General features: G+C 34.2%; 1 protein-coding gene across 4 annotated transcripts in view; it reads left to right on the forward strand.

Moving 5' to 3' along the window:
- The window catches only part of LOC106664304, a 167,789-nt gene that overhangs the window by 26,596 nt on the left and 114,170 nt on the right, over window positions 1-27,023 (forward strand). For all 4 annotated transcript variants that reach the window (XM_014389909.2, XM_014389908.2, XM_014389910.2 and 1 more), the window contains exon 2: window positions 7,627-7,690. The gene's annotated coding sequence lies outside the window, so the exon portion shown is untranslated. The remainder of the gene's footprint in view (window positions 1-7,626; window positions 7,691-27,023) is intronic.

Raw genomic sequence — 27,023 nt, forward strand, 5'->3', positions numbered from 1 at the left:
GCCATAGAAAACCACGTTCCTAACCCGCAGGGACACGAACCTTGATTACTTATGTTAAGCCAGGGGGCGGGGTAGTTTTCATACTCCACATGGTTTTCCATGGGCTGCAAGCAGAAAGATTTTATCTCCAGAATTTATGATAATATGTTTTAATTAATACACAGATAGTCGTAGGTGTGGCATGATTTAGATCGAATGTTAAAGATAACAAAATTCCTATTTAAAAAAAAAGATATACCGAAAAAGAAGCGTACTTTTATAAATTGATCGAATCGCGCTAAAACCATTTAACCCGTTAGAGCGCAACTTTCTGTGCATTTTTCTAGCAATTTTCTAATAAGAATTTTAATTTCAGAAAAACAGTAGATTTCAAAACCTTGTACAGAGTTAAGTTTTATTGTAAAGAGGTTTACTTGACCTGCTATAAATGATTGCTCGGAAACCCAGCCTACTTCTAATACAGTTTTTAAAAATAGAAGCAAAATATTTAGGTCTGCATCTTCAAGCTTAAAAGCATCTTAGAATATTAAACATTGATTCGGTCTTACCAACGATGTAATCGACTTTTTTTCATAAAATCTGTCGATAAATTGTTAATTCTTATAACCTAACATTAATACTTAATTTATTTATATAAATTTTTTTTTAGATTTTAAACGTAAAGCCAACTGATACGACTGAATCTCCTATTAAAAGAACCCTTTTTCCTAGTAAAATAGCAGACTTGATTGGTTTTGTTTGTCCACTCATTGCACAAAATGACCCTGAAATTGCAAAAAAATACGATTTCAATGTTAGGGGTATTTACAATCTTTATGTTAACTCTGTTAGGTCCTGTTCGGGGGCGTTCACGATCTTATTGGGAATTTCTCGAATCGAGTAAACATCGTGAATTCCTCTGTTATTTAGCTTTGCGATATCAAGGAAAATATATATTTAATATATATAATTTAATAAATATATATTTAAGAAGTTATTAACTGTTTTTTCACATAAAAGCAATCGTCATGATACTATTTTGGCTGACTAGTATAACAAAGTCCATTCGAACACTTTTCGTATCAATTTTTACTCGTGTAGTGTTATAAATTGGAAGAAAATAAATAACTTTCTATTTAACACTCTTTTCTCCATCAAATACCCTATTCAAATCAAATCCTTACTTTTATAAGTAAAATTCAGTCTTGTCCAAATCAAATTCACTCTTTTTGCAAATTGAATTCATTTTAATCCAAGTAAAATTAACTCTTTTGCCAATGAAATTTATTCTTATCCAAATCGAATTCACTCTTTTGTAAATAAAATTCATTCTAATCAAAATAAAATTAACTATTTTACCTATGAAATTTATTCTTTTCCAAATCTAATTCACTCTTTTGCAAATCAAATTCAGTTTTTGCAAATTAAATGCTTTTTGCTCCAAATTAAATACCCATTTTTCCAAAATCAAATCGACTTTTATGCTAATCGAATTCCTCTTTTATCAATTCAATTTCACCGTTTTGCAAATTAAATTCACTCTTTTTTCAAATCCAAAGTCACTTTTTCCGGATCAGATTTACCGTTTTACAAATTTAATTCTCCCTTTTACAAATCAGATTCACTCTTTGCAAATGAAATTAATTTTTTGCTAATCAAAGTCACTCTTTTGCACATTTAATTCACCGTTTCACAATTCAAATTCATACTTTTACGCATCAAAATCCCTTTTTTTGCCAATTAAATTCATAATTTTGTAAAAGGATGAATTTGATTCGCAAAGGAGTGAATTTTATTTGTGAAAGGGTGGATGTGATTTGCGATAGGGTAAATTTGATTTACAAAAGGACAAATCCGATTTGCAAAAAGATGAATTTAAATATTTCAAAAGGACGAATTTGGTTTGAAAGATTTCTAAACCAATAAACGTTGCCGGACTTGTTTAATAATCTTTTTTAAAATAATTGTGTACAAAAAATTCTATTATTTGGCTTTTTGCTTCCTTTGGACATGCTGATTGCTCATGGCGATGATCCGATGTGGAAGGACTCAAAACTAAACAATAAACAGTAACAATAAAAGTAATCTATATAAAAAATTGCCTGGGTAGAGAGAAAGCTACTAAATTGATTTATTTTGTTCATTAGTAGTCTCGCTATACATGCTTGCATGATGTTCATGAAGAAAATTAGCTTGTTTCTTAGATGGTTTGTCGCCGGTAATTAATTCAATTTGAGCTATTTGGACTGATTAATGTAATTTTAAATGAATAAACAGAACTAAGCTAAGTATAATTTGTCAGTAGTTATGTGGGAAATGTTTGCAGCATTAATTAAAAAATCAGTCCAAAGCCTGGATCCTCAGAGAGAGCAATCCACAGATTACATATTTAGTTTCCATTATACAGAAATTGCAATCTCTATAATTGGTTGGCACGCGGTCGTCAGACGTCAGAAATTTATAATACCGCATTTCAGTTTATCAGTCTCTTTCAAAAGGCCGCGATAACGACCAATTTATTGGAAGATTAGGAGCACAAATTGAATTGTGTACAACAATACAACTCGTCAGGGATCACGAGGAATACCATAAATTTTATCTAAATGCGGCCTTCGTTCAACGAAAAATACATTCGGTTTGTTTGAACTAGCTTTACTATGAATGAACAGCCAATTATTTCAAAACAAACAAACTAAGAGGTTGGGCATTCTGCATAATTAAATAGAATTGAAATCTAATGTCCCCAAAGGCGAAGTTTTATATTACATTGGTGAAGCGGTTAAAACCTTGCAATCGTTTAACTATATCAAGCAATCTGTCGTAGATTTTCGTAGGTGAAAGTTTTTTAAAATATATTTTCTATGTTGAATGGTGAGCAATTTCTGGTATGTTAAATCCATTATATTTCGTGGTCTGATTAACCAAATAACTTCTTTCAATTAATTAATCTTTGTGTAAGGTATTGGTTGAAATAAAAAAGCCAGTGTCACGAGCGGGATTCGAACCCACGCCTTCGGCTTGATATGCCGCTGCTCTACAACTTGAGATATCGTGACCTAGATCCACTCGGACACCAACTTCCCATCTCAACCGCACCTTTTGAATTTTCCCTCCTTTTTACCATTTTTCAAATGTTGTGTAATTATGCGACAAATGAAATGGCCACGGAGAGCTTTAGTGAAGATATACTTCGTTTTACTTATTAAATCCATTATATTTCGTGGTACGAATGACCAAATAACTTTTTTCAATTAATTAATTTCAATAAATTAATTGAAATGAAAAATGGCAAAAAGGAGAGAAATTTCGAAAGATAGGTTTAAGTGGGAAGTTGGTGTCCGAGTGGATCGAAGTCACGATAACTCAAGTGGTAGAACAGCAGCGTATTTAGCCGAAGTTCGTGGTTCGAATCCCGCTCGTGACACTAATTTTTTCATTTCAACCAATACCTTATATAAACATAAATCTAGTTTTCAAACAATTAATAGTGACGATTGTTATTAACAGGTGTTATGTCGAGAAAACAACTTGATGTTCAGACTCCTCGTTTTCATCCATCCGAGACATATCACAATTAAAACTATTTCCCCAGGAAGGAAAAACATGCCGGAAATATGCGCCCGGGTTCGTTTGAATTCGGCAAAGTGATATCTCTATCTGCTATAGCAAAGTCTACGGACCCTCACCGGGCACACACAAAACAACCGCGTTCCTAACTTCGTTAATCTTTCAGGTGGACCACTTCACTCGCATAGCATACAACTCGCATGTCTTATTCTACACCTACACCTCATGAATTATTTCCGTTCATTTCCTTCTTTAGTTTCATTTTCTAAAGTGACATATGCATATTACAACGGCCGATCCGGCGTCGTGCACATTGTCGTAACTTCTGACAATTAACAAATCAAATATATAACATACACCTTTATCGATTATTGATAAAAATTAGTGTGTATTTCTTAGTGACCGGTTGTTTCATAATTTGTTGAAGTCGTGGGGAGCGGTCGAGAATGAGGTAGTTTAGAAAAACACCTTTTTTTATTTTTTGCCGACGTTTCGACCTTTATTCGGATCATCTTCAGGGCATAAAGCGTGGTGCTGTTCCTGTGGTGTCATAGTGGTTTTGTGTTCACAATTGGCATTGTGTATTATTGCTTAAATAATTTATTTGTAGCCTTAATATATCTTTCTTTTTCTCCTGGTAATAACTTGACCAGGAAGACGCTTGTGAAGAGCAACCAATGAAAAGTTGGCGTGTATGAAGTGTTAGGGGTGAGGTCTCGAAATGATCGTTAAAGCAAGTTGAGTTTAGATTATCAAAACAGGTATCAGTCCTAAAATAATAATCCTAAATAGTAACTTTCAAAAAAGTCTGATAAGTTGTCTCTTAAATCTTGTGGGGGGGGGGATTCGACGTCAGTCTGCTGTCGCAGAGGAAGAAAAGGAAACAGAAGTAACCGGTACGTGAGTCCATTATGGATTAATTCACATCCATTATGTTCACAATTCACAGTCTTCAAACGACTCCAATAATGGGTCAAATTTCTTCTCAGATGTCACTTTTTATCTACTTGTGTATGTGAATAATTTTGCATGGGGCAAAACGTTCTCTTCTTATTATGTCTCTTTCTGATATTACATACTCTTCACTTGCCAGACAACATACTAAAGCAAATTTATGAGATAATTCATCTTTCAGCATCATATCCATGAGATAATTCATCATATAAACCTCCATTTAAAAAAAAAAAACCTACAAACTTATTTGCAAAATGAAAAGTGTATTTTAATTTTCTTTATTTTATAAATGTAATAGTAATCAATTTAATAATTTATTAAGCACTATCACACTTTATACGCACACTCATATACGTACGTTCATGCAAGTTTTTCTAAAGGAGCACCAAAAACATCTAAAGCTCCCTGGGAAACTATTGAGATCGGGTGAGTTTTTGTAAGGTCAATAAAGGTAATAAATGAGAGGTAAATAAAAATTAATTTAAATAAAATAATTGGGCGCCCGTTATTAAGTTTGCAACATCTGGCAATTATCAATAATATTTTATAATGAATTTTTAAAACTGAAAATATATGGGCATAAAACATTTTCAATTAACGGCGCAAAGGGAAACACTTCTTCATTACATTCAAGTATGGCGGGTTTAACGGATCTTTGCCTCTTTATAAATAGAATCTTCAAGTGCTTTTCAATTTTACACTTAATAAACAACCTTTTACTATGTTTATGAGCAACTTGATTGCGTTGCAATGGGAGGATTATTGACCTGATTACGAACGATCTTCTTGATTAGATTCATTTGAGATATAAATTTGACAATAAATTAGTTAAAAAATATGTTGATGACCTTTTCCTCATAATAAAAAGTTCCCAATTGGTAGACATTTGCTGCATTTAACACTTATCACCCCTCACTACAATTTACCCATTAGTTAGAAACTTGGGGCGTCCTTACGTTTTTGGACCTTTTGGTAATCGGAAGGGATGATGGATCAATCATTACCAACTGGTACCCGAAGCCGTCCATCAGGGTTAGAGTGGTGCATTTTGCATCTCATCATTTTTTAATGAAAATAAATGTAGCTGTTTATCTCACTGACAGAGCACTAAAGTTAAATGATGAGTCTTTTCACAAGGATGACCGTCATGTTAAAAAGTATTGGTAGTCCCACATCACTTATTAAAAAGTTGATTCCTTAAAGAAAAGAACTTATTAACAACGGGAAGGTGGAGATCTTGTCCTATTGTTTATATTGGTGATGCTACTAAAAAAATTAAGTTACTTTTAGAGAATAAACTCAGTGATGTAGTTTTTTTTAAAATTCAATAATCCAATTGGAAGGAAAATATTTTCAAAACTAAAATGTAAAGATCCGCCTCCAGAAATATCGTATATTCCATCCCAAAAACTGTCCATTGATATATTATGGTCAGACAAAACAGTACCTTGGGGAAAGAGGGAGACAACAAAGGTACGGTTGTTCTGACGTGGGTAGACCAGGAACTGCTTTGTCCAAACATCACCATGACATAATTTTTTTGAAGTGAAGGTTGTTGATATGGAAAAAGTCTTGGGAAGGAGAATTATAAAAGAAATGCTTCACATTAAAGCAGATGTTAATTCATTGAATTTAAGAAGGGATGTTAACAATCTTAGAGTCATCTACAGTGATTTGATTTAGACATCGTTTAATGTTAACTATGTCATTCCTTCAACATTATCGTTGGTTACCTTCCTACATTTATAAAAAAAATTAGTCACGCTTTTTAATTTTAATTTTATAAATAACTTTAATTAAAGGTTTTAATTAATGTTGTATATTGCTTTTAAAAGTTTTTTAGACGTTTAGAAAATGTATTACTGTAATCAAATTTATTTATGACGATGTAAAGTGTAAGTTGACTTCTCTTAATTTATTAATGGTAAGCCCAAATTGTTGTAATTGTCTGTAGAGCTTTGAAGAAGACTGTATAAAGATCGAAAGCTTGGTGAAGTTAAAATACTTCTTTGTGACCGCATCCTGATTAGCAACAAATTGGTGATACAATAATTATAAAAATAACCATTTTTAATTTATTGTATACAATATACAATAATTTTATGAGCAACTTGATGGTGTTGCAATGGAAGGAAGTCTCTCTCCTATTACTGCTGATCTGATTACGAATGATCTTGATTGGATTCATTTGAGATTAAAAAAATTGGTCAATAAATTAGTTAAAAAGGTACGTTTGATGACATTTTCCTCATAATGAAGAATTCCCAATTGCCAGACATTATTGTTGCATTTAACTCGTATCACCCCTCAATACAATTTACCCATTAGTTAGAAACTGGGGGTGTCCTTCCGTTTTTGTAGTAGTAATAGTAGTAGTAGTAATGTCTTTGGTTTGTTAAAATACTTTGAAACATAGATAGAGACTAAAAGTAAATAATACACAATAATTGCAATACCTTAAATGGAAAATTCGATGATTTAAAAAAATAATAATTTTTTACATTTATTTTATATGCCGACATTGTTAAAACGTAGAGTCGACAAGATCGACTTTATGGTAATTTATGCATGTTATTTTGTTTAATGACCGAATATTTACGTTGTGTACCGCAAAATATTGCACATTATTTAGGACAAAATGTAATTTACTTTTTTAGCTTATTAGATTTTTATGAAGGTATGGATTGATTAAAGGTTTTCGAATAGGGGTGTGATAAACTGAAGGAGCGAGGTCCGTTAGTCTTAAAAGCGTTCGTTTTATAATTATTGTTTCATAATTTCGAAATTATTGAGCCGGTTTATTGTTGTAAGCACAGTTCTCTTTTTTTTTCTCTGTACAACAAAGGCGGGATTATAGTTTCGTTCCGGCTAATTCATGGAAGTGACGGCGATTCACGCTTGATTGGGACAACTCTCATTTTGTCTGTATCCGGCTCAATTTTCCATTTGTGTTATTCAAACAAATGAAATACACCATAAAACATATAATTTTTTATTTAAAATCACCACCGTTTTCTAAAATATATGCGCATATTTCTTTTTGGTTGAGAGCGTTTGGAATAAATCAGAATAAATAATTATTAAACAGTCTAAAACTATGGGTAAATTGAATTACTTCTGTTTCAGGCTTGGAGTGTATCAACCTCTTTTTGGAAGAAATGTGATAATATCTTCCATAGTGCAAAAAAAGGTATTTTCTTATTTGATCCTTTTTATACTTTATTCACGTAAATTGTCTCGTGAAACACAGACAATTATATAATATAATTCTGTATTGTTTGAATTTTAATGAAAGCAAGTATTGAATATCGAAAGAAAATCGGAAAATAAAACGTGTTCTTTTAAAGTTTTGTATCAAAATGGCTGTCTAAATTTTATAAAGTAAAATTAGGGCTTCACAATCACAAAGCATGACTTTGGTCTTCTTGAGAGAGAGTCAGTTTTGTCGGTTTTGCTTATCTTTCTAAGTTAGCTCAGAGGGCCATTATAGAGGCCTACAATTTTTCTCAAATCTTGCTGCGAAAAATGAGCACATTCGCCTTTCTTTTCTGAGAATGGTGCTTTTGTCCATATTGAAGTTTTTTCGTTTGTTAGCCAATTTTCACAATTCCAACTTTACCACACTCTCCAAGGCGCTGTTCCGATCACATGGGTAAGAAGACTGCCCATTCTGGCTTGATCGTCAGCCGGCGCACTTTATTTTTTACCTTCCTGTCCCCAAACCTGCATCAACGTCATCAATCAATCTTCGTTTTTTTAAGGTAATTTAATTATCTAGTTTGGAGCTAAAATTATACGCTTTTAGTGCCTTTTAGCTGACTGTCCGAAAGTATCTATATCTATGCACGTCCTGTTCTTCTTTATGGATTGAAGGCCGCATTTTGGAAAAAAATCTGGAACCAGTCCAAGGAATTTTGATAGGAGTAATTCGGCCCCTTTCTCCCTACACATCCTGTGTAATATCCTTGATCCATCAGTGTACCGTGGATCCCTTCCGAAAATATTTAGATCCATGCACCTTTCATTTTTTTATGGATTAAATAGATCTCAGCTTGGAAGATAGGTGGAACCAGGCGAAGGGGTCCTTGGTAGGATGTAATTCAACCCTTTTACGCCTACGCCACTCCCTGTAATATCTTTAATTCATAATCATAACCATCCCTAACCGTCAGTTTACCATGGAATCCCTGAAGGGTGGGGCAAAGTAGTCTGTTATACGAACTATCTACTTTGTCAGGTACCGTTATAGCCATTTATTTTAGCTTCCTTGTATCTCAAGAATTAAGAGGTACTTTCGAAAGCTACCTTTTCTTCATAAATGTGTTAGGATCGGAGATGGAGTTGTTTCCATATTTATTGAGGGATCGTACGTATTTTGGCCACATTACTAGAGCGGTTTGTGGTGTATAACCAGTACGCCAAACTGGAATTTATCATTTTTTGCTGTATTATTTCTGGCCAATGTTTAATAGCATCTAGCTTTAGTATGTTGCCTATGTCTTTTCCATTTCAGCCTCTGGTCAAAGTATTTAGGTACATAGTTTTTTTTTTTCTGTAGAAAGTTAAAGTTTCATCTTTTGCGGAGAGTGCTGTTAAGTTTCATCTTTTCTTAGGATTGATATTTAAACACATCAATATTTAGGGAGTTAAGAGTTAAAGAAATTACAAATTAACGCCAAGACTAGACATATCTGTATGCTTGGTTACAAATGGGAAAAAAGAAAAAAATAATTATTTCACCCCGAGGTTTCACTGTTTCAAACAGTACGAAGCCCCTGGAGTTTTTAGAAAAAATAAATAGCCTCGGAAAAATCAACACTGAGCCCCTGGTACCCAGTGACCGGGTGGATTGTCAACGGTCCGAGGAGGAACCGGTAACAGTAAAACGATCCATTTTGTGCTATACGAGAGAGATATCGGAAGACGTCATGTCTCACAACTGACGTGGTGGAAGTATAAAGCCGTACAGCCCCGAGGAGCAGGACGAGAACGAGGCCTGCTGGGGTTTAGGGTGTCGGTGAGGTAATTGCCTAGGGAGGTTCAAAGGCATAAATGGGCGAGTAGATCGATGAGACACTAAACTCTCCCTTCAAAGGGACGTAGGCAAACACCAAGAATAAACTATTAGTAATCGACTATTTTAATCGTTTTATTATTTTTTTATTAAATAAAGTAATTCTTCGAATAAAGTAAAGTAATAGTTTAGAAAATCTATGTAATTTAAAAATATTACTGATCTTTAGTATTTAGTATATGCCTATGTAGAGGGTCGCTTCTTAAATGTAGATCATATTCGGGTTTTTTAATGTAATATTTAAAAATTAATTAATTTTGTTTAATTACTTTTTAATAGTAATTCGTCATAAAATTTGGAACAAATACCACTTTTACGGTATCATCTTTTTTCATGAATGAGGTCGAGGGGTTGACTTTTTTTATGCTCTTCAACGATTTATGCAGATTGATCGATTTAACTATTACCGTTACATAAGGGCTGTTAGTATGTATTTCGTTTGAGGTGGAAGTGATCGATCATTGGGCCGTGAATAGGACAACCCGGAACCCTTTTCCCACCGTGGAAGAACGGCCGCCCACTTCGGCCAACCCCCCAACCATTACAAACGTACCGCGGTAATTAATTTCGTTAATCTCGACAAATTTACAATTTTATTGCCGCCTGTCGAAACGGAGAGCGGGGACAAAAAATTTTTTGAGCATCGTTGGGTTTTTGGCGATTTTAAGAAAAAAAACTTGCACATGATGATGATTGATTATTTAATCTAGCCAAGCTTCCTGAATATTCATATTATGAAAAGAAAATAACTGATTTTTTTACTATTACAAATTGAAGGGTCGATACAATAAAATATAAACAAAATCGATATTTGATTTAGATTCTCAGTAACAAAATGACATTCATGGGTATTCATGCAGTTGTTGTATTGTTAATAATTATTAAATTCACTAGTTTCGTGGGCCGCTTGACCAATTAATATCATACAATTAATTAAGGTTTTTAGTTGAGATAAAAAAGTCAATGGCACGAGCGGGATTCGAACCCACGATCTTCGGCTTGGTACGCCCCTGCTCTACCATTTGAGCTATAGTGACCTCGACCCACTCGGACACCAACCTCCCATCTCAACCACACCTTTAGAATTTACCCTCCTTTTTCGATTTGAATTCGATTCGAATCCCGCTTGTGCCATTGACTTTTTTATCTCAACTAAAAACCTTAATTAATTGTATGATATTAATTGGTCAAGCGGACCACGAAACTAATCAATTTAATAAGTTTGAAATGAAGTATCCTTCACTAAAGCTCTCCGTGGCCATTTCATTCGTCGCCGAGAATCAAATTGATTACACGACATTTGAAAAATGGCAAAAAGGAGGGAAAATTCTAAAGGTGTGGTTGAGTGGATCGAGGTCACGATAGCTCAAGTGGTAGAGCAGCGGCGTATCAAGCCGAAGATCGTGGGTTCGAATCCCCCTCGTGCCATTGACTTTTTCATCTCAACTGAAAACCTTAATTAATTGTTAATAATTATATTTTAATAGTCCCACTACATTCTTAAGGATTACTAAGGAAACTGAAGAACATTGTAACCAGCACCTAATACATGATCCTAGGTATGAGGGCTGAATGTTTCTTTAAAGTTAGGCAGAACACAGCGAGATCTTAAGCTGGCTCACAAGGGAGCATTCTGGAGCCTCCCTTTACACGATATACAGGGGGCAGTTAACCAACTTCACTACTTTAAGAGGATATCCTAAATGTCAGTTTGAACTGAAAAGTCCTTATGGTTCAACGTTTGATTCTCAATTGTAGTCGAGATATTTCACTCTTTAGGGTACAAATTATGATGATTTATATAAGCTCAAGTCTGCAAACTCATGTACATTCACCGGGATCAGACGCCGGTCATCCGCCAGCCTTCGAAGTTCGGCTCCCTGAGCTGTTAACAGCTATGTTATTTCAGCCCCAAACGCCTGCACTTCCTAATCCTTAAATACATACTTCTTTACATACCGTTCAGTTAGGTGATGTAATAATTGATATTCATCCGTCCTCTAGCTAATAGCTGAAGTCATATCAACCCGAGCGGTGCCGGTGTTTTTGAAACAAAAAGCCCATTTGTAGCCCTGTTCGTTTTCAGGGCCGCTGGATTCGAACAAAGGACCTTTACCTTACATGTCAACGTCTAAACCGTTGCGGCATTTCATTACTAACCTAATTAAGGGTCGATTGGATGCTCGATATTTCGCCATCGGCCCTCGCACACTACACGTTCACGCCAATAAATACACTCACTCTCAACACGCGCTTATAAAACTATCATTACTATGTAAACTGCACAAAAACTAATAGGGATATTTGTAATTCTTTCTTATTCTATTAATTTTAATTAAATTTACCGTTAGTTGGATAAAACAAATAAAAAATACAAACCAAAAATAAACAAATGTTAATCCTCATTTTTGAAAACAGATTTACTTAACAATAGTTAACATGAAGACTAGTCATTTTTAAACAAACAATTTTCTCGACTTTTCTTCGAGTTGTATTCTCTTTAACGATGGAAAGACATCATCATGAACCAGAAGTTCGCAGTATTATTGTGGGAAAGAGTCACCGGCAAGTGGATATCGCAGATGCTGACGTTCCTAGAGACTGGAAGTGCCAATAGGAGGCCTGGTAGTGTATCTCAGCGCATTACGACCATAAGGGAGGACAGAAATATTATAACCCTTTCCATAGTGCCCGCCAGATCCTGAATTAAGTACATAGATATTTTGGCAAGGCTTTATCAATACAAACGATTCGTATTGGCCACCCATCGTATGCCCCTTTGAGACGAACTGCAGCAACAGCCCGCCACCAGCAGATCAGGAGAATATGGTGCAGCGAGCGAGAAGAGAACACTTATGTTTACTGATGATTCGCGTTTCTGTCAGTATAGTGATAGCAGGCGACGAAGAATCTACCGAGAATGGGGGTGCGTACGATGCCCCAGTTCGTGCTCCCTTCAGTGCAGTTTGGAGGAGGCGGTGTAATTGTTGGGCTGGGATTTACACTACAGGACGAACTCGATTCCATATTGTTGAAGGTAACCTCACCGTAATGCTTTATGTACAAGAAATTATCGAGGAATACATCCCTCAAACCAGGTAGCTCGTTGGCAGGGATTTTCGCTTTCTGGATGACAATGCCAGACCTCATAGAGGCAGAGTTGTTGCACAGAGGTTTTAACTAACAGAGGAACTAACACTGTATTATCTGTTTAAAAAAAATTATTGTGGCCAATTAACAAATTAGATTTTCCTTCAGTAAGAAAACATAATAATCTCTGATAAATTGTAACGCAATTTATAACAAAAATAAAATAAAAATTCTATGGAAAGTAAATACTACAAAATTTGTAATAGCCCTATAAGTTTTTGAGCAGTTTACAATAAAATGACCCATATTTCCTCCAAAAACCAGAATAGGGGATGCAAATACTCGCTGCCGTGTTCAACCACGATTCTCATATCGAGTGGCAATCCTACAAGCTCTCTATATAAAGCCAAGGAGTTGCACCCTTCAGTTAGGGGGCTCATCAAATACCTTTAATTTAATTAAATAAAATACAACTGAAAAAAAGGTTAATAACTAGCTACAAGTAAATAATTTCACTCAGAGTTTAATTTATATATAAATCGTTCTCCATTTTGGGGTAATTAATAATGAAATTAAATTTAGATTATGAAAAGCCAGAGACAAACTAGTTAAATTCACCGGAATGAAATATGAACGTAATTCCCTTCGAAGAAGAAAGAATATAATTGGGTATAATTTGAAGATATTACGAACCACTTTAATTTATTCATGCATTAATATCTTTCTAACCGTATTATTACCACTAAAATGATTATCACGGTAGAATTTGTCCCTAACTCTGATTAGAGGAATATTACGTCTGAATTTCGTCTTTGTACTTATTAAGTTTTTGTTTGTTATAATTTTTCTCTGGTATTGATAAGTTACTAATTTTTTTTAGCGTACACATGTTAGCTGAACGAGATAGAGTTAACGGTTCGATAAACATTCAGTGGACCATTGAAGCCAACTTGTTGCTGCCACCTGGTCCCTATTTCCCAGTGTGCTCAAATATCTCAGAAATACCAATTTATACAAATTGTTAGTAGGAATTATTGACACGAGAAATTATACGATTACTGTTTAAAACTAATATTTGAGAAATAACTGAAATCATGTACACGATAACATGTAGTTTCTTAACAAATTTATTACAATTGTTAGACTTTTAGGGTCTTTTTTATGAAAAAATTAAAATACAATTTTAACAATTACAATAATAATTGTAATTTTTTTTACTATTACTATTATTTCATTAAAAGGAAAAATTTAAAAATAAAAAGCAATGTAAGGGAAACAGAATTTATTCAATCCAATTATTTCTTTTAAATTGAATCTTCAAACTTAAATTTTTACAAAATAATAAAATCTATTCTTCTTGAAACAATATAAAAAAAAACTTAAAATATAATTAAGAAGTCTTTAAACTATTGCTAAAAATAAATGAATTCATATTTACGTATGCGCAATCCCTAAGGAATAAAATTAAGGAAATATGGAATAGGAAAAAACTCACACGATGAATGCCGTTTTCCTGATGTTTTCTCATAAGAAGATTCTTCACAAGCCAAGTTGAAGCAGCTGCGTTAGAGGTGGTTTGTTCGCAGTCTCGCAATGGAAGAATCTTCCTGTCCACCGCCTTTTAGCCTTTCTCCACTTTTGTCTCCCACGAGTTCCAAAGTCCATCACCTCCTTCACGTTCATATCAATTTGTTTGATACACAATACGTTTTTAATTACTTATTTATTGCTTTTTTCTTCTATCGCTGGCTTCATTGGTAATTTTTTTTCCAAACATATCTGACTTATCCCGCCATGTTCTAACTCCCAACTGGCTTACTTCTGCTTCCACATCTTCTGACATCTGTTTCTGGAACGGACATACCTTTTCATGGCACCATTCTAAAAATCTGTCCTATCCTTTTCACGAATAATTAAGGATCACGGTATGGTCTTGATGAAAAAGCAAATTCGATTGTTACCGCCACGCTTTCGTTCTATTCTAAGGTCATCATCAGGGCAAAACAAAATATGTCTATAAATCGGCATAATTGAGTTTTTAATAGATAATTTCAAATTTTTTTGAAGAACGACTCAGTCCCGTCGATGAATGAGGACTCAGGATGAGTCGTTCTGCAAAGAAATTCTGAAATCGTCTATTAAAAACTTAATTATACCATTTTGTAGACATATTTAGAGACGACTTTAAAATAGGTCAAAAGCTTGGCAGTTAAAATGGAATTTGCTTTTTTACCAAGATCATTCGTGAATAAAAAAGGGTTCGATACATCTAACACTTAAAACTATCCATTTCAGTCTCCGTACTTTTATTTCAGCCCTATGTTGGTAGATCCATATTCGTAGATAAATAGTCTTTCCAGCTTCTCATCACTTCTTATTTTTCAAATTTTCCTGGGTTGGATAGAATTTTCTTAACGTTCTCCTAACGCAAAAGCTGTCTTTCATCTATTATTAACGGACGACTGCCTTGTAAACACTTTGTTCTTCTTTGAGCAGTTACTTCTAGATTTTTAAAGTATTAGTTTATGTTGATAATATTCTATTCTATACAGGGTGTTACAGGGTTAAATTTCAATACTGCCATTGTGGATTCACGAAATCAAACGTAGTTCAGTGCCACCAGAACGAGGTTTCTATTTTGACTCTTTTTTGCTAAGATATCATATTAACATTTTTGTGATTTTAGTCAAAAATCAGTTTTTTTTACATAAAATCGTAATTTTTCAACTTTAACATCAATAAAACACAAATTTGACATTTATCAGATTCATTTTTCTCATAAAGTGACATAATTAAAGAAAAATTACAATGAAAATGACTCCAAATTATGCACTTTTTTGCAAATTAACTGATGAATGTGTTAGAAATTATTTTCTTTGAATTTGATACACAAGCGTGAACGTTGAGCAACAGACGTAACTGCATGGAGGACTTCTTCCCTTCTTTCCCTAATGTCTTTGCATGTGATTTCAATTCTTTAATTATGTGCAGTTTATGAGACAAATGAATCTGATTTTTGGTACCAACTAATAAATGTTTTTATTAAAAATATGACATGTACGATTTTCTTGGGTTGCCGCTCTTCTTGGGTTCGATATCACCTCCAGGTTTTTCAGCCTCGCAAAGGAGATTTTACTAAGAACAGTTTTTAAAAAATGTAAAAGTGAGTTTGACCTTGGAATACTTATAAAATATGGCAATTTTGGTGAAGCCCCGGAAATTTTGATGGAAAATTCATTGCACGAACCACAATTGAGTTCTTCCCCCCTCAAAAAAACATGGGTTTTGCGGTTTGTTATTCTTTGGGCGGCTAATGTGTTCAGTAGCGCGAATTTTTCAACGGAAATATTGTTTTCTTGTGGAAAATTTATTGCAGTTGGCGAAATAAAAATCAAATTTGTATTTTAATGCCGATAAAGTTGAGAAATTACGATTTTATGTAAAAAATCTGATTTTTGACTTAAAATCACAAAAATGTTAATATCTCAGGAAAGTGAAGTAGAAACCTCCTTCTGGTGGCACTGCATTACGTTGTTTGAAGTGAATCCACCATGGCATTTAACACACTATATATAGTTTGCAATAAATGGATAGCTAATTTGAAATTTTAAAAATCTAGCATACGGCCCATTTTCTCTCTTTGATTAAAAATGATAAAATTGCTATAATGAAATATACCAAAGCGGTGGCTGGTTGAGTAGGTCGTCCAATTCTTACATGTCTCGCTAGCGGTTCTGGGTTCGAATCCCGGCATAGCCGTCGATTATTTAATTTAGAATAGTATGAAAAATGTATGGTGAAGGATTGGACCTTAAACTCTTCTGTATGATCGAATTACAGTTTGACATGGAGTGTGATAGGAATAAAATCCAATCTCTTGGTATAGCCGCAAAAATACTTAAGGAGTTTTATATGCCATGATGCCATAAATAACATTCTATCATGGATAATATTTTGTAACTTCCCTGCATTCCGCCGAACTGCTAATCCTGTTAATCATCTTTAGAAACAAATTTAAATTTATCAACCCCAACCAGGCCGTTGGGACTGCCGAGAGATAACCGTAACTATTTCTGTTCATCGTAAATAATCTGGAAGTTGGGCCACCACCAGAGAAAAGCTCGGAAAATTGCCCTAGGAAGAGACGAGGTGTGCTCAAAAAGCTGAAATTAAAGCAGATGGCACTAATGACTCCCTCTATTACTGCGACGGAATTTTATTTTCATCTCGCTCATTCAACATCTAGAGGTAAAGCTGAGCTAAACAGGCTCCCTTTTATATTACAATTTCGTCCGTACGGGAAAACCTTGTGTTGCCCGAACTACCTCCGCCGGCCGGTTGAGAACGCAAAGAGGGGCTTAGAAAAGCTCGGCTCATTAAAATGCAAACGAGAGTGGATTGTTGGTAGCTAATCAAGACGGTTATGTATGATAGAGAAGGCCAACGTGTTCCTACCATTGTTACCAACCCCTTTTCTCCGAAACAAATTAATATTTAAATACGCTCTGTATACCCCCTAAACATTTACCGTCTACCATGGACTCCACTATTTTTTTCCTTATTTGACCACTTATTCAACAAAATATCGCAAGTAGGACGATGAAGTACATGCTTCACCTTCTAAATATATCATGAAGCGGACCAGTAGTAAATAACAAAAAGTCTTCGTTTAACAGAACATACGTTGACGCTAATCACTACATTCAACATGCTCGCAAACATTAACCACAAAATAAAGGTTAGACATTGTAGTTCTGTTTTTCTTAATAAAACAACACTTAAATATCATTAACCCAGATAACAAACATATATATAAATACATTCAAATAACAAAGCATCAAGTCTGTATAAAATATAAGGATATTTATAAAATTTTCAATGTTAATTATTACTAATCAATTTATGATTTAGTGGTCAATCGACCAAGTTACTTCTTTTAGTTAATTATTCCTTTTATGTAAGGTCTTTGGTGAGATAAAAAAGTCAGTGTCACAAGCGGGATTTGAACCCTCGACCTTCGGCTAAATACACCGCTGCTCTACCACTTGAGTGTATCGTAACTTGGTCAATTGACCACTAAAACATAAATGGATTAATATGTAATAAGTAAAAGAAGTATCACTTCACTAACAGCTCCCCGTGGCCACTTCATAAGTCGCTGAGAATCGAATCCTGATTACACGACATTTGAAAATGGCAAAAAAGAGGGGAAAATTCGAACGGTTGTAGGCTGAGTTGGAGAGTTGGTGTCCGAGAGGATCGAAGTCACGATAGTTCAAGTGGTAGAGCAGCGGCGTGTTTAGCCGAAGGTCGTGGGTTCGAATCCCGCTCTTAACTGACTCACTGACTTTTTTATCTCAACTAAGACCTTACATAAAAAGAATAATTGATTGAAAGTAAATTATTACATTATTAAAACACATTAATACACTATTGTGATTTAATTTACGGTCATTAACGAAAAATTATAGCATTATCAGTTGTTTTTATGGTGCCGTCTAGATCGACATGCCTTCTAGAACTCACGACTTGTCTAAACTTCACACTACGATGTATTTTATACTTTAATGTACAATGCTAATAATTTATACGTTATACAACAATTATGACTTTAGTAACTAGTCATTAACAATAAATTATTCTCAGTTGTTTTACCGGTGCCATCTAGATCGATATGCCGTCTGATCTCATGACGTAACCCAAACACAACTTTCCCAACCTGGTTGTTTTTTCACTAGGCACTAAGTCAGAAATTATAGTATTCTCAGTTTTTTTTTTTTAAGGTGCCGTCTAGATCTCATGTGATTTCTAGCCCAACACCATTTTCCCAATATGGTAGTATTTCCAGTAGGCACTAACTCAGAAATTATAGTATTCTCAGTTGTTTTGACCGGTACCGTCTAGATCGACATGAGTCTTGATCTCACGAATCACTGTAGCCTCCATTGATATGTCATTTCCTTCATTGAAATACGTAACTATTTAAAAATATTATTCTGTATAATCAATATCAGCTTTCACTATATAAAATCTTGGATAAGATGTATTGGAAAGAAAACGGTATATACTGTAGATCCAGGAGGAGATAAATAAATGGATGGAAACATATTCATAGATACGTAGAAATGTAGGTTAATTGTCATATAGAAGTTGAAATATATTGCAGCTGCAATTGCATAATTGTAAAAGCATTAACACTAAGTTGGCCACAATAAATGGAAGGAAAGAGACCATAGTTCCTAGAAGAACTTTCTCAATGAACGTTAGTGCAGTGAAAAATCTATTATGTATGATAAACAGTTGGGTAAGGGCATGACCGTTGATTCCACCCCATACCATAACTGAATAGGCTGTGAATCACCCTTAACATAAAACAAAGCGTTCTACACTTCTTCTTTACACACAATCACGATCATGTGCTTGCCAAAACCAAAACGGCACTCATTGTTTAAGTGTACAAGCAAGATACTGATTTGTGAATAGTCGCCTTTTTACTCAATTCCTCTCCTCTGGTAGATAACTTGATACCGGATGCCGGGCGACTGGAGATTAGGCTGTTCTCTCGAAGCCTGAAGTTGACTTGTGGACCGTACATTACGGACAGTTTGGAGATGCCGGAATCAAGGAAGCCATTAAAAACGGCGACTATTCTCAAATCAGCATCTTGCTTGGACACCTGAAAATTAGGAATATGTTGTTGTTTTTTTTCACAAATGAGTGTCAGTTTGGTTTGTCGCAATCTGTTCACCGGGACCGTGTGTGGAGAACGTTTTGCTTCATGTGCCATGGGTGATTCACAGCCTTTTCAAGGACAGTTATGGTATGTGATGGAATCGTCCATGCCCGTACCGAACTAATTATGATACAGAATGGAACTTTGTCTGCACTGAAGTACACAAAGTCAGCACGTGAAATGAATCCCACAGAAAACTTATGGGAGACTGGTTAGACATCGTTCGCCGCCTCCAAAATTGTTGGATAGTTTCAAAGTCCTCTTTTTGAACAATGGGATTCTGTTGACAATAAGGCCGTTCTCGAAGCTAGAGGAGGTAATACACATTATTACCAATAAAACCACATAATGGAATCGTTAGTTAAAATTTAGCCTATCACTAAATGATTTTTCTGTGTCTTGGTGATTTTGCTTTCATCTATCATAATTAAATAATTTTTATCGAAATCGTGAATTTCTAATATCGTTTAATTTAATTGACATTACAATAAGTATGTTGTACTACATTTCCTATAACTTTTTTCCACATCCTACATATATTTGTTAAATGTAAACAATGTTTATAAATCCCAGGCCCTGAAGATGATCTCAATAAACATCGAAGCGTTGGCACGATAAAGAAAATGTATTTCTGAAACCTACATCACACCAGACCGCATCTCACGATTTCTGATTAATTAACTACATATAGTTTAAAATCAACAAGAAAATACGAGTGTCTTTTAACGCACTATATAATTACGTATATATTTCCATGTTTAATAATTCTATTAACGTATAATTTTCAACATTGGACTTTTTAAATTACTTTCGGATGATTTCAACGTTGTGAAATATGGGTCCAATATATTCCACCCGAAGAAAATTTCATAAACGTTTTACAAATCAACCTGATGGAAATTAATCCACTTTTTCCTATATTGCGAAATAAAGGGTTACTGATGTTTATTAATAACCAGCATAAAGGGTTTTGTTTCTTGAAGAACTCCAGTGAAGATGAGAGAGGAAGGGTTGATGCTTTAACTCAATCATCGTCGAGACGTTGCCGCATCAATATTTACCGAAAAATTAAACTAAATTATAACACATAAACTCGCTTCGATGTAGTTGGCAATAGTTAGCTCGTAGGGTGATTTGGATGATAAATTACAAACGTATCATTTCAAAAATTATTAGTTAAATACGAGAAAAAACTTCTTCTATTAAAAAAAGTCAATTGTTATCTATCGTAATTATAAAGGAAAGTTCTTTTTTCTGTCATGTCTACCTAATATTAGAAAGGAAACCGGGAAAAGAGAAAGGAAAGGGAAATAGTGTCATTAACAATAGCAGCTCTCGTCAAGAACTCGATCCAGCGTTCTTATTAAAACCAAGCCCCGCCCGGTCTACCTCTAAAATATAAAAGCTTTAATGTTCCAGCCTTCAAACCAAAAATCAATATTCGACACAAAGGCATAGCGCACTTTTATATGCTAAATGTAAGTATAGGGATGAATTCCTTGAAAATCAGGTGTGTTTTACATGATAAAAACATCCTAAACGGGCCCATAGTTCGATATTAAAATAATCGTTCTAACTAGATAATTTTAATACAGATCACCGTTTTGTCAAAACCACCTTTTAATGTAAAAAAAAACACTTGTTAAAAGTATTCCCGAATGGTATGAATGTTCCTCGTATAACCTTTTTTCCCCCTGCAAACCTTGGGATGATCTTTTACACCTGCCAACATCACCCGGCGCAGTTTTTACCTTTTACCTTACGTCACTCACATCCTAAAGTTGCAAAATGTTGAAACAAAATGTATGTATTTCTTTTGATGAAAAACGTTATTACAACCATCCTTGCACACCCGCTGGTTATCAAACCGTAATTTAATTAAATAAGTTGGTAATTTAAATCGGAAACGGCCGAAATACAATTGATTGTTGATTACTGTGACGTTCTTTGTTACCGCGAAATGACCATCAGTTTATTAATTTAATGGATTATTAAACCAAACCCTCATCTTCTACAAAGGAATAAAATATTGTCTCGTCTATTCTTTTTTTTTTTTTTACTAAAGGTCGTTTCTTTTGCTTGGTGGGTTTTCTATTTTTTAGGACCAAACACAACCATGTTTTTTAACTTTTTTAAAATCGATTTCACAGGCAAAAACATATTAAAAATAGTGAAGTTAATAAGCATAATAAATAGTTTATTACTAGAACTATGCTCATGTAGTGACCCTCGAGTGTAGTGATCTAAATATAATGACAAAACGACAAAATAGGAAAAATAGCAAAACAAGTAGCAATGGTTGTAAGAATTGGTCCATGATTAGTGTTCGTTAAAGTATGTAATTAAATTATTTAATAATCTTAAAAGGGAGAGCGAAAACATCGGGACAGCAACAGACACTGAGTGTGAAAGAAAAAGTAAAACATAAATAAAGACCTATTCACACACGTATTGAAACAGGAAAAACATAAATACACAAAGAAACGAATACATTTAAATACAGCCGCAAAGAAAGAGAGACAGACTGACAGATTGCGAGAAAGAAAGTGGAGTGATGGAGAAGGAAGAACTTATGCACAAAGTAATAAAAACAAATACATAGAGACACAGCTACAAAGGAAAACAGGCACAGACAGACAGATAAAGAGCCTGAGCGTTAAATAAAGACTCTGACTAAGAAAGTGAGAGGAAGAGATAATGAGTGAATGCATATGGTTTTATTTATACAATCACAGAGAGAGAGGGGGAGAGAAACAGATAGAAACATTAGTATATACTGCAGATAGATTAGGATGGACAAACTGATAGTGATAGGTAAAGGCAAGAAACAAACATGGGGAGAACGAAACAGAGTGGGAAAGTGTGGAGAGAGAGGGGGAGAGAAGCAGATAGAAACATTAGTATATACTGCAGATAGATTAGGATGAACAAACTGATAGTGATAGGTAAAGACAAAGTGTGGAGAGAGAGAGAGAGAGAGAGAGAGAGAGAGAGAGAGAGAGAGAGAGAAGGAGGGAGGGAGGGAGAGAGAGAGAGGGAGTGAGGGAGAGTGAGAAGGAGGGAGGGGAGAGAGGAGAGAGAGAGAGGGGAGAAAGAAAGACGCTTAGAAAATTGTAGAAAAAAAGGAGAGAGACAAATTCAAACAAGCACTGCTACAGAGAAGAAGAGTGGCACAGACTGGTAGATAAAGTGTGAAATACAGACACACTGAATAAGAGCGAAAGAGGGAGAGAGGAGTAGGGAATGTGACTTAGAAAGACGTGGTGATACACAAGCAAATAAAAAGAAACTTAACCAAATACATGCAGGCAAAGTTCCAAGGAAGGAGAGGGACAGAGATAGCGTATGACCGAACAAAGTAACAAAGTACAATATGTTAAAACATAATTTAAACAAGAAACCAAGTTGACATTAGTTTCTTCCACCCCGCAAAGCCCTGAGCACAATATTTGGGGGAAATCAAAAAAATCAAACTCAAATTTTTCGCCTATGGCTCCATTTCACCCCCCCCTCTAAAATCACCAAATTTGAAAAGAATTCACCAAAGAATTTTTAATGTGGTTTAGAACCTTATAAACTTGTCAACCATAAACATATAGTACGTGAATTATAAAATAAATCGTTTGAGAAGTTTTCGTTGATATTATCTTTATACCTCTCACATATAAATACTTAAAATCCAAATTTTGTTAACAAAGGCCTAAACAAAAAAATATTAGCTTTCCAACAGTTGTAAAAACGTGGAATTTAAATAAAATGCGGATGAGTTATGGAAGTTTATGTGGAACACCGGACATAGGAGACAAAAAAATACCTCTGTTTATTTATTCTTTGCAAAAAAATTCGTATTTATATACTTTAAAGAGTGCTTAAAATATGGTGCTTCTATCAAAAATATTTTTTTATCTACTTTACTCGAGACGTCTTTTGGTTTTTGTAACTTTTTATATATTTAATCTAATTGAGGCGATCTTTATATTTTCTTCCCATACAAAAAAATCAAATCAAGATACACAGCGTGACTGTAAAATACATGTACAACACACGAAAAAAACCATACATTAAAAAAATCCCAGGCCCTGAATATGATCTCAATAAAGATCGAAACGTTGGCACGATAAAGAAAATGTTTTTCCTCAACCTACATCACACCAGACCGCATCTCACGATATCTGACTAACGGTCACTAATCACCACACATACATTAAAAAGTTATTTTAATTGCATAAAATGTAAAGAAAATTGTTGTATAAGTTTTAACCGCAGAAAGCCTTCCACGTAAAATCACCTGAAATATCTACTGTAAAAAATAAAGAAAATGTAACTTATTCATAAAAAACGAAAGTTCAAGTAAAACATACCACCTCTAATTTTTTAAATTTCTATATATGGAATTTCAAATTTTTGAGTTTGACGTTGAAACCCAAATATTAATAATGATTAAAATACTTAAGACTGTAAAGCGATGATACGGCCAACTTCTTTGCTATCTCTCTACTTATAAACTTTGGATTGTTTTCGATTAAAGTTTCAAGTTGATAGTACACTCCAAAATTTGCGTGCGTGATGTTAATGTTGACTTATATTATAAAAGTTAAGCGAGGAAAGGGTCTCTTGAGTTATTTTACAGTCAACAATATTTTTAAGAGGACTAGAGGATTTTAAACCAAAAATGGTAGGCGCTTTACAGAATATTAAACAGAAAATGTGTTTTACACTAAAGAATAATACGTGGATGACTTTTATAATTATTTTTTTTGCTAAGCACCCTTGCGAGCCATGCTGTATCCATTATTATTCTATTGTCAAAAAGGTAGTAAGAATAAATCGTTGTATTTTGTAATACGACTCAATCACTAAAGTGAAATTTCATCCAAGACGGTCAATAAATGAAACAGATATATTTTCCTTTATTTTTAGTAGTCTGAAAAGGCGGAGAAAAATAAGTAGCATTAAATCCAGGAGATTTCTTCAGCCTGTACTTGCGAAGGAATAAGGATATGATTTAAATTCTAATATTAACCCTTTCTCAGTAAAAGAATTTATCAAGCGAAAAGAGGTCCTTTAGCAAACAATGGGAGTTTTATTAAGACGGTTCTCGCTTTTATCATTTCCAAACAAAACTCGAGACCACACGTGAGATAAAGCACCTTATAAAAGTAACATATGTATTACTTTTTATCTAACTACAATAAGAAATGGGAACGTGCAAAAATGTAATTTCTATTTCAGTTAATTTATGTTTATGTGAGGTATTAGTTGAAATGAAAAAGTTAGAGAGTATCTCACTTGAACTATCGTGACTTCATGATGTCAGAATTCTCGATAGCTCAAGTGGTAGAGCAGCGGCGTAATTAGCCGAAGGTCGTGGGTTCGAATCCCGCTCGTGACACTAACTTTTTCATTTCAACGAATACCTTACATAAAGATTACTTAACTGAAAGATGTTATTTCGTAGAGGGAGTCGGTGGCCGCAACGATTTAGGCGTTGACACATTTATTTTACAATCAGCAATATTTTTAAGAGGGCTAGAGGATTTTAAACCAAACTAGGTCATCTCCGTCAAAAATTGTAAGCGCTTTACAGAATATCAAAAAGAAAATATGTTTTACACTAAAGAATAATACGTGGATGACATCACTGTAAGGCGCTCATCAAAGGTCCCGGGTTCGAATCCAGCGGCCCTGCATTCGAACCGACATACTTACAAATGGGCTTTTTTTTTCAAAAACACCGTCATCCTGAGGGTTTATATGACCTCCGCAGTTGCGAACCCTCGTTAAAAAAAAAAAAAAATAGTTATTTGGTCAATCGGACCAGGAAATATATTGGCGGTAATTTCTATTCTATAACGTTTAGTCTTAAACCAATGGTTCTAATGGGGGTTAGGGGATATACAGAGTGTTGCGGGCTTGTATCGACCTATAGGTAGATCGTTCAAGCAGGTATGAACAGCACTTCACGACCTACGGGGCCAGTTGGTCTAATTTACCTCTTCCACATTATTGTTGAAACCGCCAGCTAATGAATATGCAGTAGGCGGTCCACCGGTTAAATACCCCGGTCTCTTATTCTTGACTAAACTACCGGAAAACGTCATCCTTAGTGTAAAAGTGTTATCAGAATCGAGAACAATTTCGAAATGAACGGTAGTCAAGAATAAACTGCCGCCAACTCGGGCCGTTCGCATTTTAACTCGATATGTTTCACAGGGTTATGTTTCAAAGGGGAATATTTCAGTAATTCCAACCGATTAGAATGTGTTGAAAAGGTTTCGGATTCCAACATGCAGATAAAACGGTAGAATTTATTAAAGAACAGGTAGGATGTTTAAAAAAAGCCTTCTTATTACAATATTCATATTTATCTAACGGACTAAAAGGAAAAGCTATATTTTTTATTTGTTTAACGACGAATGAAAGAGATTTAAGGTCTTTCCATTATTCAAAGTTAGAGCTTTAAATTACGTTTTGTCCCTTAAATAATTTTATGAATTATTTATTTGTACTAATGTTTGTAGTAACGTTAAAACTTTATTTAAAAGGACAATTTTGTGTAATTTTTTTACAAGAATCTAATGACTTTTTACTTCATTTGACAGACATTTTCTCACGTACGTACTTATAAGAAAGGTAATTCCCATTTGATATCCAATTACAGACCTGTTTGCAAATTTTCTATTTTCGCCAAAATGTTGGATTCTATTCTTACCTAAACGTGGCTTTTCGATCATATGTTAACATCAATCAGCATGGTTTCTTAACGGGTAGATCCACTAGTAACAATTTATTTCATTATTACGATTTTATTGATAATTCCCTTGAAAATCAAAATACTGTTCACGCTGTATGTACAAATTTGTCTAAAGTCTTCTATAGAGTTGACATTGATATTCTTCTTAAGTTGAAAATCCTTGGAATTTTCCTTTGCTATCCTTCATCGAATCACTTCTATTTGGTCGTTCTTTCTCTATTATCATTAATAATTCATTATCGGATAAGAATTCAACATTTTCTGGAGTACCACAGGGTTCTCACTCCGAGCCCGTATTTTTTCTTGTTTATTTCGAATAATGACTGTAGAATATTCAAGGATTGTAATAGGGCAATGTAATGCATTAGTATATGTATATAGAAATCACCTTTAACTTGGCTATTAATTAAAAACAAATAGAAATAGCATTAATTTCACTGTATATTTTAAAATTTGGACGTTTTCATCTGGTTTTTTTTTCTTTTCTTTTTTTTTGGTCAGGCGAGAGGAAAACAGAAAATAAACCCACCAATCGTACAAGACCAAAAAAGGTAGAATAGGCAAACCGAGATGATTTAAAACGGCCAAACTTCTAAGTTACTCAGTGGATCAATGAACAAAATAGAACCAAAATAAACGGTTAACTTCTAAACTAAATTCTAAACCAAAATAAACTTAATCACAAATTATAAAAAAAGATCCATGCTTACAATAAAGAATTGTAAAAATAACAATGAATCAAAATTCTTGTGCATGCACAAACAGAACCAATTATTTGTGTATCGTACTCAATATACCTTTAACTAAATGAAAACATTGACCAGATTTTTATATAGACCAATTTTAAAACTTAATAAGAGACACGTTTCTTC

Source organism: Cimex lectularius, unplaced genomic scaffold (assembly GCF_000648675.2).
Source record: "Cimex lectularius strain Harlan isolate CLEC.00 unplaced genomic scaffold, Clec_2.1 scaffold190, whole genome shotgun sequence".
Lineage (NCBI taxonomy): Eukaryota > Metazoa > Arthropoda > Insecta > Hemiptera > Cimicidae > Cimex > Cimex lectularius.